Here is a 20250-nt window from a genome sequence, read left to right on the forward strand (position 1 = left end):
CTCATGGATAGGTAGACTCAACATTGTGGAAGTGTCAATTCGACCCAAAGCAATCTACAAATGCAAAGCAATCCTGATCCAAATACCAACAGTATTCCTTAACGAGATAGAAAAACTAATAATTAACCTTACACGGAAAGAAAGGAGGCCCCAGATAAGTAAAGCACTATTGAAGAAAAAGAATAAAGACAGGAAACCCAGGTGGCATAGCGGTTAAATGCTACGGCTGCTAACCAGAGGGTTGGCAGTTTGAATCCACCAGGCGCTCCTTGGAAACTCTATGGGGCAGTTCTACTCTGTCCTATAGGGTAGCTATGAATCGGAATCGATTTGAGGGCACTGGGTTTAGGAGGACTTATACTACCTAACCTCGGAACCTACTCCACAGCTGCAGTAGTCAAAACAACCTGGTACTGGTACAAGGACAAACACATTGACCAATGGAACAGAATCAAGAACCCAAATGTAAATCCATCCACTGGCGGTCACTTGATCTTTGACAAGGGCCCAATGCCCACTAAATGAGGGAAACGTAGTTTTTTCCACAAATGGTGCTGGAAAAACTAGATGTCCATCTGTAAAAAAATGAAACAGGACTCATACTTCACACCATACACAAAAATTAATTCAAAATGGATCGAAGACCTAAATATAAAACCAAAAACTATAAAGATCATAGAAGAAAAAATACGGTCAACACTACAGGTCTTGATACACAGAATAAATAGCACACAAACCATAACTAACAACACACAAACATCAGAGGATCGATAACCGGGATATTCTAAAAATTAAACACACTCATCAAAAGATTTCACCAAAAGAGTAAAAAGTGAATGTACAGGCTGGGGAAAAATCTTTGGCTATGACAAATCCGACAAAAGTCTAATCTCTAAGATCTATAGGAAAATTCAACGGCTCTACAACAAAAAGACAATCCAATTACAAAATGGGCAAAGGATATGAACAGACACTTCACGAAAGAAGACATTCAGGCACACAAGGAAATGCTCATGATCACCAGCCACTGTTGTTGTTGTTGTTGTTAGGTGCCAGCAAATCAATTCCCATTCATAGCGACCCTATGTAAAACAGAACAAAACACTGCTTGGTCCTGTGCTATCCTCACAATGGTTGTTATGCTCGAGCCCATTGTTGCAGCCACCATTTGTCAATCCATCTTTTTGCAGGTCTTCCTCTTTTTCGCTGACCCTCTGCTTTACCAAGTATGATGTCCTCCAGGGACTGATGCCCCCGTGATAACATGTCCAAAGAATGTGAGACATAGTCTTGCCATCCTTGCTTCTAAGGAACATTCTGGCTGTACTTCTTCCAAGACAGATTTGTTCATTCTTTTGGCAGGCCATGGTATAATTCAATATTCTTCACCAATACCATAATTCAAAGGCGTCAATTCTTCTTCTGTCTTCCTTATTCACTGTCCGACTTTCACATGCTTATGAGATGACTAAAAACACCATGGCTTGGGTCAGGCGCACCTTAGTCCTCACGGTAACATCTTTGCTTTTTAACACTTCAAAGAGGTCTTTTGCAGCAGATTTGCCCAACGCAATGTGTTGTTTGCTTTCTTGACTGATGCTTTCATGGATGTTTCACGATTGTGGATCCAAGTAAAATGAAATCCTTGACAATTTCAATCTTTTTCTGCATTCATCATGATGTTCCTTATTGGTCCAGTTGTGAGGATTTTTATTTTCTTTATGTTGAGGTGTAATCCATATGGAAGGCTGTAGACTCTGATCTTCATGAGTAAGTGCTTCAAGTCCTCTTTACTTTCAGCAACCAAGGCTGTGTCATCTGCATAACACAGGTCGTTAGTGAGTATTCCTCCAACCCTGATGCCGTGTTCTTCTGCAATAAAGTCCAGGTTCTAGGATTATTTGCCCAGCACACAGACTGAATAGGTATGGCGAAAGGATACAACCCTGACGCACACCGTTCCTGACTTTAAACCTCGCAGTATCCCCTTGGTCTGTTCGAACAACTGCCATTTGATCTATGTACAGTTTCCTCATGAGCACAATTAAGTGTTCTGGAATTCCCAGCCTTCACAATGTTACCCATAATTCGTTACGATACACACAGTTGAATGCCTTTGAACAGTCAATAAATCACAGGTAAACATCTTTTGGGTATTCTTTGCTTTTAGCCAGGATCCATCTGACATCAGCAATGACATCACTGGTTCTCTGTCCTCGTCTGAATCTGGCTTGGATTTTTGGCAGTTTCCTGCCGATGTACTGCAGCAGCTGTTTCTGAATGATCTTCAGCAAAATTTAACTTGTGATATTAATGATACTGTTTGATAGTTTTCACATTTAGCTAGATCACCTTTCTTTGGAATAGGCATAAATATGGATCTCTTCCAGTTGGTTGGCTAGGTAGCTGTCTTCCAAATTTCTTGGCACAGACAAATGAGCACTTTCAGCACCACACTAGCCATTAGAGAAACACAAATCAAAACTACAATGAGATACCATCTCACCCCAATATTACTGGCATGAATCAAAAAAAAAAAAACCAGAAAATAGCAAATGCTGCGGAGGCTGCAGGAAGACTGGAACTTCTATGCACTGCTGGTGGGAATGCAAAATGGTACAACCATTTTGGAAAACAATATGGTGCTTCCTTCAAAAGCTAGAAATAGAAATGCCATACGATCCAGCTATCCCACTCCTAGGAACATATCCTAGAGAAATAAGAGCTGTCACATGAAAAGACACACCTATGTTCACTACAGCATTATTCACAATAGCAAAAGGATGGAAACAAGAGAGGAATGGTTAAACAAACTATAGTACATACACACAATGGAATACTACGCAATGATAAAGAACAATGATGGATCACAAAACATCTCACAATATGGATGAACCAGGAGGGCATCAGGCTGAGTGAAACAAGTCAAACACATAAATCAATCAACACAAGGCATAATGTATGAGACCACTATTATAAAAACCCATGAAAACGTTTACACATAATCTTTGATGGTTATGAAAGGGGAGGGAAAAACACTAAACAGACAATAGATAAGTGGTAAGTTTGGTGGAGGGTAAGAGAGTACATAATACTGGGTAAGTCAGCACAATTTGACCACGGCATAGTCATGGAAGCTTCACAAACACATCTAAACTTCGTAAGGGACTGAATAACTGGGCTGAGGGCTGGGGACCACGGTCTCGGGGAACATCCCAGCTCAAATGGCATAACATAGTTTATAAAGAAAATGTTCTACATCCTACTCCGGTGAGTAGCATCTATGGTCTTAAAAGTTTGTGAGTGGCCATCTAAGATACTCCACTGGTCCTACCCCATCTGGAAAAAGGGAGAATGAAGAAAACCAAAGACACAAGGGAAGGATTAGTCCAAAGGACTAAAGGACCACAACTACCACAGCCTCCACCAGACTGAGTCCAGCACATCTAGACTGTGTCCAGATCCCACCACCAACTCGTCTGACAGGGATCACAACAGCAGGCCCCAGACAGAGCTGGAGATAAATGTAGAACAGAATTCTAACTCACAAAAAAAGACCACACTCACTGGTCTGACAGAGACTGGAGAAACCCCATGAGTATGGCCCCAGACACCCTTTTACTACAGTACCAAAGTCACTCCTGAGGTTCACCATTCAGCTAAAGATTAGACAAGCCTATGAAACAAAATGAGGCTAAATGGGCACACCAGCTCAGGGGCAAGGATGAGATGACAGGAGGGGACAGGAAAGCTGGTAATAGGGAACTCAAGGTCAAGAAGGAGTGTTGACATGTCCTAGGGTTGGCAACCAATACCACAAAACAATATGTATATTAATTGCTTAATGAGAAAGTAATTTGCTTGTAAACCTTCATCTAAAATACAATTTAAAAAAAAAAACTGACAACAGCAACTGGAAAGATTAGACAAGAATCCTAGGGGGCAGTGAGTTTATGTTAATGCGGGAGGAACAACAGGGAAAAGGAGGGTGAGAATGGTTGCATAACTCAGAGAATGTAATCAATGTCACTACATTGGACATGAAGAAACTGTTGAATTGGGGTATGTTTTGCTGTGTATATTCTCAACAACAACAAACTAAATAAAATTTAGAAAAAAATGATCTTTAAAGAACTGTAATGTTCAAAAAAGCAGGTCTGAAGGACAAGTTCTTATGTCTTGATTTAGGAGACAATATTGGATTTAGGAGACAATAGACAACTCCTTGTCCTAGAATGTGACTCAGCTGGAGCAGGACTCACAAGGACTCACAAGGATACATCAACTGGGCTCTGAAAAGAATGAAGACAACAGCTAGAACAATCTTGGAAAACATCTTTTAGGGAAGCTTTCACATAAACAAATCTTAAAGCACAAAAGACCCACATACTTTCCTCTCTTACCTTTTCCTATCAGCATTTAGTGAATAGTAAGATTTGTTGGGCCAATGAAGACCCTCCAGAATGTCATTACTGAAACCTGTACCAATGATTACTAAGAAAGACAATTCAAGATGCAGAATCATGGTGGCTTAACAGCTTTTGGCCAGTCTGCAAAAAGGTGAAGCTTTCAACGGTTTGGGCCATTTGTAATGTTAATATCTACTGATCATTCTGGACTTGGGCACACATGGCTCTGGCAGCATGCTTGTCTGTTTCCCACCTTTGCCTCTTTGAATATATGCCCAGTAAAGCCTTTCTTTTTGCTTTCCCCAACCTTGTGATATTTTTACACTAGAAAAGCCTAAAGTATAATCTTAAAAGAATATTAGTGAAAAAGTAACCCAAAATGCTGCTCTTTAAAAGGACACTAAAAACATTCCTTACGCTATTCAAATATCTAATATGAGCTGTGTATCAGTTAGCAATTGCTGTATAACAAACTTCGCCAAAACTGAGTGGCTTAAAATCATTTCTTACTTCTACAACTCTGCAGGTCAGTTGGGTGGCTCTAGGGATCTAGGGCAGGCTTAGCTGACCGTGGCCAGACATCTCTGGAGAATAGAGAATGGGAGCAGCTGAGAGCTCAGCTGGGAGCTGGCTGATCTAGGATGGCCTCAGCTGCCACAAGCTGGCTCACCTCCTCCTGTCTCCCAGACCTCTCCGTTAGGCTAGCATGGGCATGTCCCCATGGCAGTGGCAGGGATCTGAGAGAGCAAGCCTAATCATGTAAGATACAATTAGAAACAAGCAGGTGCTTTTTAAACATTGCTTATACATTTACTAACATCCCAGTGACCAAAGCAAGTCACAAGACCAATTAATTCCACTGATGACGGGAGTGGCAAATACAAAGTTTCAGGGAAGCATGTCCAGATATGGGGAGGCGATTATCAGGGTAATTAGTACAATCAATCTATCACAGGCAGTGTCTGTTTTTTATCATCACTTGACAGAAGCAAGCAGTCCTGGTGGCACAATGGTTGAGTGCTCAGCTGCTAACTGGAAGGTCAGTGGTTCGAGCCCATCAGCTAGTCCGAGGGCGAAAGATGTGGCGGTCTGCTTCTGCAAGATTTACAGCCTTAGAAATCCTATGGGGCGGTTCTACTGTGTCCTATAGGGTCACTATGAGTCGGAATCGACTCCATGGCAGTGGGTTTGGTTTTTTGGTTTGGCAGAAGGAGAAACATTTTCCATTCTTTTATGTTTTCCCTTTACCATTTCTCATTCTGTTTGTCCACTATCACTTCTAAGGCAGACGGGAGCAGTGAAAAGAATGCAGGCTTTAAAATCTAAGAGACAGTTTTGCACCTTGGCCCTGCCACTTCTGGCTCTGTGACCCTGTGCAAGTTTCCTACCATCTTTGTGCCTCAGTTTCCTCATCATAATAGTAGGACTGCTGACAATTAGACAAGCTAGACTAGCTCAATGTCTGGCCACGGCAGACTTCAACTTTTATGCAGATAATCACGGGCTTTGGGGAGAACCGGTTTGGATATATTCATAAAGGACAGGAACAAGGAAATAAGCAAATTTCCTGTAACAGCAAAGTTACTTTACATAACGAAACAGTTTCTTTACAGAAAGAATAAAGAACTATTTCCTTACAAAGAGTTTTGAGGACTGAGGTAGGCAGAATAATGACCCTCCAATATGCCCTCATCCCAATTCCTGGAACCTGTGAATATGTTACCTTATGTGGCAGGTGTGATCAAGTTAAGGGCTTTGAGATGGGCCAGTAGCCTGATTATCCAGGTGGTGCCAATGTAGTCACATGGCTCCTTAAAGTGGAGGTCTTTTCCCAGCTGTGGTCAAAGAACTAGCTTGATGGCAGTGGGCCAAGGACTCAGCTCAATATTGCTGACTTTGAAGATGGAGGAAGGTGCTGTGTTAGTTTCCCACGGCTGACATAACAAATTACCGGAAAATAGGTGGCTTAAAACAGGAACTTCTCTCACAATTCTGGACGCTGTAAATCCAAATTCAGGCACAGTCATGCTCTCTTTGAAGGCTCTAGGGGAAGATTCTTCCTTGTCTCTTCCACTTTCTGGCAGCCCCAGGTGTTCCTTGGTTCTCTGGCAACGTAACTCCAATCTCCACCTCCCTGTTCACATAACCGTCTTCCCTTTGTGTCTCTCCTCCTCTTGGAAGAGCACCAGCCATATTGGATTAGGGCCCATCCTATTCCAGTATGACCTGGTGTTAACTATCTGCATCTGCAAAGACCCTATTTCCAAATACATTCCCATTCACAGATACTGGGGGTTAAGGACCTCAACATATTGGGGGTACAATTCAACACATAACATGGCCCAAGAGCCAAGGAATGTGGGTAGTCTCTAGAAACTGAAAAGGGCAAGAAAACAGATTCTACCCTAGAGCCTCCAGAAAGGTATGCAGCCCTGCCAACAGCTGGATCTTAGCTGGTAAGACCCAAGCTGGACCTCTGATCTACCGAACTATAAGAGAATAAACGTATGTGAAGTCACTAAGTTTGTGGTAATTTGTTAAAGCAGTTAATAGGAAACCAACAGAAGAATGAGAGAATCCTAAAAGGCGGACAATGAGGAAACAGAAAATCCTCTCAAAGTCACTGGATGAGGAAGAAACTCTGGAACTTGGACAATATTAACCAGGCACAGTACCAAAAATGTAAAGTAGAATCTGATTCTCCTCATAGAGGCAGTTAGAGAAAAGGCAGTATCAGAATAAGCAACTCATTATCATGAAAAACACTTAATCGCACTTTATTAGAAAGTACAATAAAATCATTATCCATAATACCTTCAAGGATCTCCTAGCTATAGCTCCAACAGACATGTATTAGGGGAAAATCCATATTAACAAACCCTCCTGTAGAAGTGTTCTGGAGACTTCATTTACTGAGGGTTACACCAAACCTGCAGTTCCAGCTATGATCACTCTCGCTCTTTTTATAGATGGCATTAATAACAAGGTAAAAAACCACAGCAGTGTGGGGACACACACGTTTTCTCCCTCCCTCTCTCTCTCTCTCGTTTTCTCTCTCACATACATGCGCACACACTTTTTCTCTTACACACACAGGCACACACGTTTTCTCTCTCCACACGTTCTATCTCACACGCACACACATTTTTCTGCACACACTTGTTTTTCTCTCACTCACACACACGCACACACACGTTCTCTCTCTCACACACACACAGAGTGCCGATCTGCTGCCCTTTATAAGCCCAGGAATTACACTCACCGTGATAGAAAACATGGTCTACAAAAAGCCCACGGACTGATTTTAAAAAAGAGAAATCTGAAAAAGCACAACAACAAAATAAGACCTGGAAATTAGGGCCCCTCCTAAGAATATTCTTAAGCAGGAATTTTAAAAACTCCAGTAGGTGAGTGTACCAAACCCAGCTAAAAAGGCACAACAGTAAAACCCCACAAGTAAGAGAAGCTATGGGGTGCCTCATTTTAGGACGAGGAACTGGCACCATAAAGCACTTAAGTGGCTGGCATTAGACAGACCGCTAAGTGTAGAGAGGCCTCACCTGCCCAGGCTGGAGTTTACCCACAATGCCACACTGCCATGCTCATCGTTCAGCAGAAACCATGCGGCTCCAGTGTGCCAGGCGCTGTGGGGCCAACGGGAACAGGGTTTCCAATCTGTTCCTGGTGAAGCTCTATAATCCTTCAGAAACCCTTGGGGCTGGGTATGTTCTTTTGGAACAAACCTTGGAAAACAACATTCTATTTCTGGAGCTCGCTAGATGTCACAACCACAAACAAAGAATGTAGAAAGTTCATAACACCTATAAATAGGAAGTTCATAACATTTACCTCAGAGAATTGTACTTGTAAGCACTTAATAACATACATTAAGAGACTACCTGCATGACAATTTCGCCTTTAAATCTGGCAAGCATTAAGAGTTAAAAATCAAATAAGGGCACCAAACTGTACATGTTAAAATTATTTAATATGTAAATTTTTATATATATTAATACCACAATAAAAATAAGTTAATTAAATAAAATAAGCGGAGGGGAGGAAAATGCATCACTCTTAGTCACTGGAGACTAGAATTTTATTAAGAAAAGCGATCCAGACAGAGAAGCTTGAAGCTGTGTTTGCAGATGTCTTAAGTAACACTGGGGAAACCTCCGAGGGTGAACATTACTGGGAAGGGGGCTAAAGGGGGTTAAAGTTCCCCTTCCCCGACAAAGCTCCACTGGGTGCTACTTCTAAACTTTGACTCCTCTAAAAATTTACAGGAGAGTGGAGAGGAAGTATACTCAACAGAAATACTAACAAAGTTACCAAAGGGAGACACATTATATTTAGCAGGAGGATTAGGCAATGCTTCTTTAAAGACCAATCAGGGAAGGAACCGGTCATTTAGAAAACTCGTTGGCATGAACACTAGAAAATAAAAAATAGGTGTTCCAGATAACAGATGGTTTTTTAAAAAGCAGCTACAAGGAGATCGATATCAAACTTCCTTGTTCTTTGGGAGTAGTTGTTTTAGGGTAGAGCAAGATGAGGACACGTAAACAGAATCTGGCCTGGCTGTGTGGCAGTGTCAACACCTAGCCACTTTTCCCAGGCCACGGCGCCATGTAACCACAAAGTTCCACAAGCTAAGTCATCTTCTACTCTGAATCTCAATTTTCCAGGAGAAAAAACAGCGTCACTAAGGAAAGAGGAGGAGCCCTGGTGGCGTAATGGTTAAGCACTCAGCTGCTAACCAAAAGGTTGGTGGTTCGAACCCATTAGCCGCTCCATGGGAGAAAAGACCTAACGATCTGCTCCCAAAAGATTACAGGAAGGAAACCCCATGGGGCAGTTCTACTCTGACATATAGGGATGCAATAAGTCAGAGTCGACTCGACGGCATACAACAATGAGAAAAGCGGGTTATTTCTAGGCTGAGAAGTAACATGCAAGGCTTTTTATTTTTACAAAGGAAAACACTCCAAAAGATAGTAATAATAATAAAGTACCAGTTCTTTTAAGGTATGGAGTCCTTGGGTGGTACTAACAGTTAACACACTCAGCTTCTAACCAAAAGGTTGGAGGTTTGAGTCCACCCAAAGGTGCCTCAGAAGAACGGGCTAGCAATCTATTTCCGAAAAATCTGTCACTGAAAGACTTCTGGGGCACAGTTCTACTGTGACACATATGGGTTCCCACAAGTCAGAATCAACTCAGTAGGAACTGTCTTTTTCTTCGTAAGCATTTCAGCTGTCTACCAGCAAGGACAAAAACAATGTGAGCCCCCCCCGCCTTTTTTTTAAATCATTATTCAATAATGAAATTTCATTTAATTTCTTTATCCTATCTCCTTTGTCACATGTACAGAATTATACAACATTAGCACTGAACAGAACCTTGGAGCTGTTTCAATCCTCTTACTTTTCAATCTAATAAGTGAGGCCCAAAGTGGTTCTAGAGGCTGCATTAGTGTGTTCTTCATTTGCATATTGCTTTATAAACCAAAAACCAAACCAAACCCACTGCCGAGTAGACTCCAACTCATAGGGACCATAAAGGACAGAGTAGAACTGCCTCCTAGGGTTTTCAAGGAGCACTTGGTGGATCTGAACTGCCGACCTTTTGGTTAAGCACCTGTAGCTCTTTACTACACCACCAGGGTTTCGACACTGCTTTACAGCTGAACTTGTTCAGACAAGACAGCTCTGAGGTTTTGAAGATTTAAAGTGATTCCTCCAACCCCTCCCACGCATACGTGAACCCCCCTCCAGATGTGACGAAGTCAGGGAGCGATGCATTTAATTTTGGCGTGGAAAGAAAATAAAACACCCCATAACGCGCAAACGTAGCTCAGGTCCCAACTCTTCCAGCTTGAGAACACGGTTACAGTGTTAAGGCTCCTGGGACCCACCCTGGCAGCTTTCCAAGAGCTATTAGTTTGTATTAACACACTGGAAGAGAAGATCAGACAAATCAAAAGTGAGAACGTAATTTAGGAGGATATCTTTATATCCTAGCACCAGCACAGTGCATGGTGCATGGTGAGTGCTAGATAAACATTCGGTGAGCATGCCTGCAAGCCAGCATCTCAATTACAGCTGCAGTTGGTTTTTTTATGAGGACCCAATCAGCTGCTGTGAGTCAACGCCAACTCATGGTGACTCCATGGGTGTCAGAGTAGAACTGTGCTCCACAGGGCTTTCAACAGCTGATCTTTCAGAAGTAGACTGCCAGGCCTTTCTTCCAGGGTACCACTAGGTGAACTCAAACCTCCAACCTTTAGGGTAGCAGCTGAGCGTGTTAACCATTTACACCGCCCAGGGACACTTGATGGAGACACAGGATGAAAATACCTATTGGGACATGGCTTTGGTTAGGCATTTTATGAAGACAGGACTGGGGAGGGCTTTACTTAAATTCAAACAGAAATTTAAAAGTATAACCACCTTATGGCTATTAAGAATGACTCTACAGTTCAAAGCAATTATTAACTTTAAAGGCAGCTTGATTAAAACTTGCACTGACAAGTCCCAGCTGCTTATTTATTTCCCGCCCAAACCTCTCAACTATCACCAACATGCCACTCCCCCATCTCAACATATAAAATTATTTTTTCTCTTTTTTAAGTATTTGGGTTCTGGGACACGAAAACCTTCCTTCAGCCAAAACCACCAGTCAACTGTTCACCTGACACCAGGAGCCTCCCCCAGATTATGACATGCCCCACAGCAAACTCTCCACAACCCGGAGACAAAGCTCCCGACAGCACAGGCTTTCTTGAGACCTACTATAATAGTAACAGGAGTATCTGGATGATGGATACAGTTACCACCCTCGGCTGCTAACCAAAAAGTTGAGGTTTGAGTCCACCAAGAGACACCTCGGAAGAAATCCCTGGTGATCTACTTCCAAAAAAAAGATCAGCCATTGAAAACCCCATGGAACATAGTTCAGTTCTACTCTGACACACATGGGGTCGCCATGAATCAGGATGAACTGAAAGGCCAATTGGTGTACTATAATAACATCAACACAGATTGCCAACCCCAACCCTAGCTTACTGGAGCCAGGAGGCCACACCACCCAAGAATGAGAGAAGAGAGATGAGTCTACTGATCCTGGGAAAGGACAGAGCAATGATCTCTCTGGGTGGACACAGAGTGCAAAAGGACATGAACTTCCCAACCCTTTCTAGACACCTCTGCAGGGGACACAGGTCACTGCCTGTCCCTTGCCAAAATCAATCTGGGGATTCCTCTGCAGTGACTTAGATCCCAAGCCATGCAAAGCATCAGGAAAAGTCGTGTCAAATGTAACACTGACATCCAGAAAGGATTTGGAGCAGTTTCAAGTTTTCTAGACACCCCTGCAGGGGACACAGGTCAGAGCCTGTCCCCTGCCAAAATCAATCCGGGGATTCCTCTGCAGTGACTTAGATCCCAAGCCATGCAAAGCATCAGGAAAAGTCGTGTAAATGTGACACTGACATCCAGAAAGGATTCGGAGCAGTTTCAAGTTTTCTAGACATCTCTACAGGGGACACAGGTCACTGCCTGTCCCCTGCCAAAATCAATCCGGGGATTCCTCTGCAGTGACTTAGATCCCAAGCCATGCAAAGCATCAGGAAAAGTTGTGTCACATGTGACAGTGACATCCAGAAAGGATTGGAGCAGTTTCAAGTTTTCTAGACATCTCTACAGGGGACACAGGTCACTGCCTGTCCCCTGCCAAAATCAATCCGGGGATTCCTCTGCACTGACTTAGATCCCAAACCATGCAAAGCATCAGGAAAACTCATGTCAAATGTGACAGTGACATCCAGAAAGGATTCGGAGCAGTCACACTCCTCAAAGGCAGAGCCAAGGGCCTTCCCTCAGCTAGGCTCACGGGAGGAACTCTGGCATTTCAGCACTTTTGGAGGCCAGCTGGGCAGAAGGCTGGTTGGCTATTTTTAAACTGAGAAAACTGAATGGGAAGGGAGAAAATTTGGATTCTAGTGATCTCCTGAGATCCTTTCCAGCTCCAAGATTTCTACCAAAGAGCACCACATACGCACATACATATGCACATGCTTCCTTATAAAAATGTATATGGATGTGTGTATATATAAACAAGGATGGTATCCGCACTGCCAAACACCGAGCACTTGAAGTACTCACTGCCAAGGACATCAAAAAGCCCGTGAGCTGCTTTGCAGCAAGGCTTATGCCACTGACAGATTTGGCCAAAGCCCCCAGCCCTCCTGCCATTGCAGTCCCACCTTAAAACCAACTGCCAGCAACATCTGCTGGAGCCAGTGCTGCAAAGCCCCAAACCAGGACTGCAGACTCCTTGCCCCTAGTGACTCCAGTCAGAAGTGTCCCAGACCCGGCAAGGGAGGCTGGAACAAAAGAGGAGACGTAAGGAAAAGCCAACTACCGAGGGCCAGCCCAATCTCTGTGCCCAGGTACCCAGCTCCGCCAGAGACAGATGACAACAGGTGAAGCTTATTTCTCCTCCTGGTGGCTAAAATGGGCAAAAAGGTCACCCTCTTTCCCTTCCCATCACCTCACTTTTCAGGGCCTCTCTCCTTAAGGTTGATACATGGACATGAAGTCGGTAAATGGAGAAAGCTAACAAGGCCTCTCCAAAGGGGCGCTTTGCTGTACTCCTGTGACAAACCAATCTGAGGATGCCCATCACAGCCCTGAAGAATGGCAGCAAAAAGAATTTGTAGGAAAGGAGGGGTAGGTGGAGGGGGTGGGAACGGATTCATCAAGGCATATTTGAGGTGACTGTCCTTCAGGAACTGTTTTGTGACAATGGAATTCTGATCCTGAGTCAAGACATGAGATGTGTAAAATGACAAAAATTTTTGTTATTAAAAAAGGATTCAGGATGCGTATGTCTGCCTGACAAAGGACTGTACTCTCACCGAGTAAAAACTAATTAAGTAGACAGGTCCTAAAAATTTGAACTGGGAGACAGCCCCACCTCCCCACTTGCCTTTCTTTAAAATGAGATCCTGACCCTAACACTGATGCAAGTGTGCTTAGAGGTGGACTGCCATCTCACACAAACCTCAGCCTTCCCTTCCCCAACTCCACAGCCCCAGAAGTGCCCAACCGCCCCTAAATGGGCCGCCAAACTGGCCAGACACGGCGTCCGCCTTGGGCAGGGCCTGGTGGTCAGTGCCAGGAGTGCCAGGCTCTAGACCTAGACTCCTGCACCTCCAGAAACCATACGCCTCGCCTTGTTCTGGCAGCCCACAAAGCGCCGGGCACCCTAAAGGCGCTACAAACGCTGCTGGGCAATGCAAGCGCCACCCCTTCCCTCTTCGGCTCGGAGACTACCAAACCACGGCTTTGTGTGTGACTGCGAGTGTGTGTGAACGTCCCCGGTCTCACACACCCCCTTCCACCGAGCCTGCTCATCGCGCAGGGTCCGAGCGCGCGGCAGGCGCACTGCCAGCGGGTCCATTCGTAGCCAGCCCAACTACCAGGCCTCTGGCCACCCGGCCTCGGACCCAGCCCCGGGGAACTGAATGACATCCACGCCCCTGTCCCCAACCTCGGGGGCGGGAAGCGAGAGCCGCGCCAGGAACCCAGCCAAGGCGAGGCAGGCTGGGGGTCGCGTAAGAGCCACATGCGAACGAAACGACCCCTACTCCCGCGTCCTGCCGCCCCCAACTTTGCAAGCCGCGCGGGCCTGGCGGGGGCCGGGGCCGCTAGCGACTCAGCAGGAAGTTCCCAGGGCCGCACTGAGCATGCTCTCGGGGAGTGTGTGCGCGGGTGTGGGCTCTGCGCTCCCCGTAGCCTCCCGGGCTGGGCAGCCCCGCGGAGCGCGCCGGCAGGATCGCGGTCCACCCGCCAGCCCCGTGGCTTGGGGGCAAGCCCGAGGCCTCCCACGCCCCGGCCCAGAGCGTCCGCCTACCGCATCCCTCCCCTCCAGGGGTCCCAGGCCAGCCTTCCTCGCTCCTTCCCAGTGGCCCGTGCCGCGCCCGCCCCGAGCACCTAGGTCTCGGGGACCCGAACCCGGCCCACGCCTGCAGCGTGACCCCACTGGGCTCTTCCGCGGTCAGAGCGTCCATCTGCTATCCGCGGCCACTCGCCTCCCGCCCGGGCAGCCGGAGCTTCCTCTGGATTCTCCCTTAGACAGCCCAAAAGCCCCCTCTCCACGGGCCCTGGAGGGCTTCAGCTTCCCCTCGTGAAGGGCTGCCCGGGAAGGTGGGCGCCTCAAGGCGCGTCCCCAGGCTCCACTTCGGGGCCGGGCACCCACACAGGCGGCTGAGGGACGGCGGGCGAAAGCCGCCCCCGATAGGGACTCCCCGGCCGGTGCCCGGCTCCCCGCGCCCCCCGCGATCCACTCTGCGTGCATCTCCCCGCGGGGAGAGCGAGCTCCGACAGGGTCGCCTAGACCCAAAGGCTCTTACCTTCCTACTAGGCGGCGGCAGCAGCAGCAGCAGCCGGCGTGCCCGCCGGCCGCTATCTCCCCGGGGCCCGGGGCGCGCGCGGCGCCCGCAGCTAGCGGCGCGTTTACCTGGGCTGGATCGCACCCGGGGCAGCCACAGCCCCCGCCGCGAGAGCCGCAGGGCCGCCGCCGAGCGGGCCGCGGCAGGGACGGTCTACAAACTCCCAGCCCTGGCGGGGCCGCGCAAGGCGCGTGCACGCTCAGTCAAGACGCGCCAGAGACGCTGCTCCGAGGGATCAATTGGCCAGGGCGACAGACTGTCCGCAATTTCTTCCTTTCCTCCGGTACCCGAGGTCTCCAACTTCTCCCGGCTTCTAGGCTCGCGTTTTTCGGAGGCAGGGTTCTGGCCAGGGACGTCCTGCAAATTCCCCGCCCTCGCCGGCGGAGCGCTCAGCCAATTCTGAACGCCCCAGCCTGTCAGGGGCCGTCTGTAAACTCTCAACCCTGTCGGAGAGGACTTCTCCCAGTCCTCTCAGTTCCGCAGCCCAACGGAGAGACTAGCGAGCAAGGCCACCTGATCGCGGCCATAAATAACGTTTTAGCAAAGTTAGGGGCAGTGTTCAAACGCTGATTTGACGACGCATCCTCCAAAGTGGTGCAGTCCTGGCCGCTAAGGACCAGAGGCCTTCCAGCAGTGAGGCCTGGTGAGGGACAGACTGTGGGCTGCACCACCTACCGGTGCCTGCAACTTAGTGAACCCACTGAGCCTCAGTTTCCACCTTCGTAGAATGGATTATATGAAGCAGTATCAGTTTCTGCCTCTTGTTTTTTATGACCTTGGGCAAGCTATTTAAGCATTTCAGTTCAGCCTTTTTTATAACAGGAGAATAATACTTGCTTCTCCACGAGGTTATTGAGGATGAAATGAACTGTATATGCCTGGCGCATAGTAGATAATAAACGAATTCTGATCCTCTTTCTCTGGCCTCTCCCGCCGCCGGATTTTATGAGCACTCTGGGCTTGCTAGCTGAACGTTGTATGGTTAGACCTTGGGTAAGTTCAGAAAGAAATAAAACACATCCCATGCCCTGAAGGCACCCCAAAGAACATTGGCTGACATGACAAATTTAACCAAGCCCCACGAGAGAGAATGTTGCGCGTTTACATCAGTGAGCGCTATATAACGTCCTTAGGTGCTATCAGAAAAGGAGGGAAGGTTGCCAGGTAGATCACCTTGGGGTGGAAGCATGGAAATGAAAAAGTTCATAACCCCTAGCAAGTTCTAAGCCCTGTAACCAGTTACTACATCCGTTTACACTGTGAATAAGGGTTTATGTTCAACTTTCCCTGACCTTCCCTGCAGGATTTCTCCACCGCATCTCGCTGTCCCTCCTAGAGTCTTCTTCTTTGACTTAGACCATCCCACCCATCCTCCACAACACAGGCTTTTAAAAACTGAGGATCATGTAATTTTAGATTTTAGAAATGACTTAGTCCAACTCCATTTTGCAAGTCAGCTCCCAAGGCTAAGTAGCTAGTTAGGGAGGGCTCCCAGCGTAGTGGTTAAGTGCTACCGCTGCTAACCAAAAGGTCTGCAGTTCGAATCCATCAGGCACTCCTTGGAAACTCTAGAGGGCAGTTCTACTCTGTCCAATAGGGTCGCTCTGAGTCGTAATCCACTCGACTGCAATGCGTCTGTGTCCAGGACCTTAGTAAACACACCTGTGGCCTCTCTGGCATGCAGCTAGCTCTAGGCTTTGGACACATTAGGTCAGTCCTACCTTTAATCTTCAAGCTGCAGGAAATGACTCTAACACTTACTGACAAGATGAACGCCAAACTGTCAGCCACTTGATCCTCAGCTATCAGAAACTGTCCAGATAACACTCAAATACCACAAGGAAATCTGCACAGAGGGCAATTGAAAAGACAATTCCTCTTAATAAGTAAAGACCTTTTAGTGAAGTTCCAGGAACGTTCCTAGGCAAATATTTCCCTCAGTCCCTTGGAAGAAAATGTCTCAAGCGCTCTTCAGGCCCAGGGAGGGAAATAGAAGAATGGTGACATCTGGTGGTCAGGACTTTCTGTGCTTTGGATACAGATCCTTCAGATTCCAAGCATAATAGATTCACCTTGAAACCAAGATCTCAGGCTGCTTAATAATTTTACCACCTGGTCACCTAGAGATTTCGGAAACACATCAGTCAGTTAAACTTCATGGACTCACTGCTATAGAGGGCATTTGAAAAAATAGAGGGCATTACAGATGGTTATTATTTCAGAATTTTTGAAAAGGTGTATGTGTATACAGAGAATAAAGTGTATATATATATATATAATTCTTTTTAAACACCCAAATCCATTGCTGTCTAGTTGATTCCAACTCCTGGTGATCCCATGTGTTACACAGTAGTACAGTTCTATTGGGTTTTCTTGGCTGTAACCTTTAAGGAAACAGATTGCCAGGCCTTTCGCATCACTGCTGGGTGGGTCCAAACTACTAACCTTTAGATAAGTAGTTGAGTGCAAACCATTTGTGCCACCTAGGATAATTCTTATGTACACAAATATATATGTATTTTATGCATGGGTGTTATATTCTATTTGTTTATATAAATTATATACTTGCAATGCCTTCGAGGGAAATTAATACTATCTGAATCTTTTCCCCATAGAGTTAAGATTATAATTTGTAATAATAATTGCTAAAAGACATAGCTTGTAGACATAAAGATGGTTACTGGGATGGAGTTCTATATTTCATCATGTCCTCTCAAGAGAGAATTTATTGCAAATTGAGGGGGGTGGGGAACATAGTGGGATTTCCATAGTGAAAGGGCTGGGAGCTAAGGTCATGCATACCTGGTGAACAGGGATTCATTTTTAGCCTATCCACTCCTTGTGAACAAAAGTTCTTAGGTTAACCCTTTCGTGACCTTTGGGCTATAGAGTTGTCCACCCAGTTTTTCCTCCTCCCAGGTTCTTTGGGAAGAGGCTTTACCGCTGTCCCGAGGCAGGGGCCTTTATTACTGTTTAAAACTGAAAAAACAGGTGTGTGCCGCAAATTACTGCTTTTGCAGTGTGTTGTATGAGGCGTGTGCATTTTTGGTAGGAGAAAGAAAAATTGTGAAATTTTTTCTTTGGGACGCCGTATGTTACTGTGGACTCTAGTGGGCATCTGGGGTAGAATTAGGAGGACAACTTATGTCCCTCAGGATTCAGAGGGTATGATTGTTGGAGGGGGAAGAAAATCCATACTACCTACCAAAAATTCAACAACACTCAATGATTCAGCATGTTTCCATTAATGAAAACGCATGGTATCAAAAAAAAAAAATTTTTTTTTTTCAAAGCAAAAAGTAATTGGGTCTTGAAAAAGAAGGAAGATGGCTGGAATTGTTTCACAACAACGTGACAGTGTCCACTGGTATTGCTAAGTCAGCCTTAGCCATATTGTTCCACTTCTTCCCACATGTTTGTCCCATGTACCTTACTTTAGATAATTGCTCAGTTACAAACATAGAAAACACAACTCTCTACATAATCAAGTCCATTATTCCCCAGCATCTCTTACTAAGCTTTATGTGAATTATATTTATCTTCATAACAACCATACAGCATAAATTTTACTATATACATTTTATAGAAGAAGCCAAGGCTTAAAAAAAAATAAGTAATGTGACTAATGACAGGAACTATTGATCAGGGCCAGAGCCAGGATTGAAACCCAAGTTTGTCTGACTCCAAAGCCCAGAATACAGGCTACCTACCCCATGAAATCAGGAGGAGACAAAAATCAGGGCAGAAACTACTCTGAAGAGTACACTAAATACTAAAAGTGATAGTTAAGGTATTATACATAAACTACAGATGTTAACCTGTTCAAATTATATAAAAATTATAAGCAATAAAATAACAATTATGTATGTAAACTTTATAGGCCTGGGACCCATGTAGTTTAGTCTTGGAGCAGATCCCTGTAAAATGAACTTCAGTGTTTTGTTTTGTTTTGTTTTTTGTGGCCAGGACCTGAACTTTCAGTAATAGTTTGGGGAATTATCTACTATGTAATCTTGGTGAGAGGCAATGGTCGTTCAGTGGTAAAATTCTCACCTTTCATATGGTAGACCGGGGTTTGATATCTAGCCAACGCGCTTCTCATGCAGTCGTCACCCACGTATCAGTAGAGGCTTGCATGTTGCTACCATGCTGAACAGGTTTCAGCAGAACTTTCAGACTAAGACAGACTAAAAGAAAGGTCTGGCGATCTACTTCCAAAAATCACGTTATGGATCACAGCGGTCCAATCCGCAGCAGATCATGGGGATGGCGCAGGAATAGGCAGCGCTTCTTTCTGTTGTGCACGGGGTTGCCATGAATTGGGGGTCAACCCAACAGCAGTTAGCAACAATGGCAATGGAAGGTAGACCCTCTGGTGGTAAAGGTATTTGGAAGATGGTCAAGTTTTAGGACAGCATGGCTAGTAGTGGCACCCAGTGACGGATGCAGGGTGCTGGTAATGCAAGCTACAGTGTCTGGTGTGTGGTGTAGATGGATGCAGTACTGTCTTCACCTTACCAGTTCTGTGACATACTTCTGGAGTTGCTTGTAGATGCATGCCTCTGAGCCTGACTCTCCACCTATGGTTTAAATAAATTCCTCCTCTCTTTAAATCAGTCAGAGTAAGTTTTTGTTGCTTATAGCTAAGCCACCTGACAGTAACATTAGAATGAGGAAGCACAGGACCTAAGGGAAACAGACGAAATCAGGGATGGATTATCTAGTTTGATTAGGACTGAGGGCTGAAACTGAGCTAGTTGAAGGGTTTAGATATTGGCAGCCTGAGGAATACAGTGGCAAAACAGATTATTAAATTATGACTAAGAGCTTGGCTGCTAACCAAAAAGGTCATCGGCTCGAACCCACCAGTTCCGCAGGGGAAAGATGTGGCAGTCTGCTTCCGTGAAGATTTACAGCCTTGCAAACCCTGTGGTGCAGTTCTACTCTGTAATATGGGGGTGCTATGAGTCGAAATCAACTTGACGGCAACGGGTTGTTTTGTTTTTTATTCCCCTAGAAAAAGATGCCCTCTGAAATCAAGCTTTTGGGAAATCGAGTGGCTGCTAAGGACTATAAAGACTATGGGGTGACGTGGCTGTTTTTTATAGAATTGGACATCTTTAAGAAAGAATAAGAGCTATAAGTCTTAATTTCTCAGCTCAAAATCCTAAATTCTCATCCTCAAAACACATATAGACCAGGGATTTTCTATGACTTCTAAAACAAGCCATAGCGATAAGAAAAAAAAAAAAACTTCTTATCTCTAACAACTAAAGGCCAAGATAGGTGAAAATCAGAAACAAAATTTGATCTTACGGGTTGCCCAATTACAAAATCATTTGCATTCACAGCCTAACCACTTTCTTAATTGAAACCAAGGGCATTGAT

The 20250-nt window shown here is 45.3% G+C and overlaps 1 protein-coding gene across 5 annotated transcripts in view; it reads right to left on the minus strand.

Annotated features, from left to right (window-relative positions):
- Positions 1 to 14936, minus strand: part of MGAT5 (alpha-1,6-mannosylglycoprotein 6-beta-N-acetylglucosaminyltransferase) — a 430917-nt gene extending 415981 nt beyond the window's left edge. For all 5 annotated transcript variants that reach the window (XM_023543018.2, XM_023543017.2, XM_003405868.4 and 2 more), the window contains exon 1: positions 14824 to 14936. The gene's annotated coding sequence lies outside the window, so the exon portion shown is untranslated. The remainder of the gene's footprint in view (positions 1 to 14823) is intronic.
- Between the last annotated feature and the right edge of the window lie 5314 nt (positions 14937 to 20250).

This window comes from Loxodonta africana, chromosome 6 (assembly GCF_030014295.1).
Source record: "Loxodonta africana isolate mLoxAfr1 chromosome 6, mLoxAfr1.hap2, whole genome shotgun sequence".
Classification (NCBI taxonomy): Eukaryota; Metazoa; Chordata; class Mammalia; order Proboscidea; family Elephantidae; genus Loxodonta; species Loxodonta africana.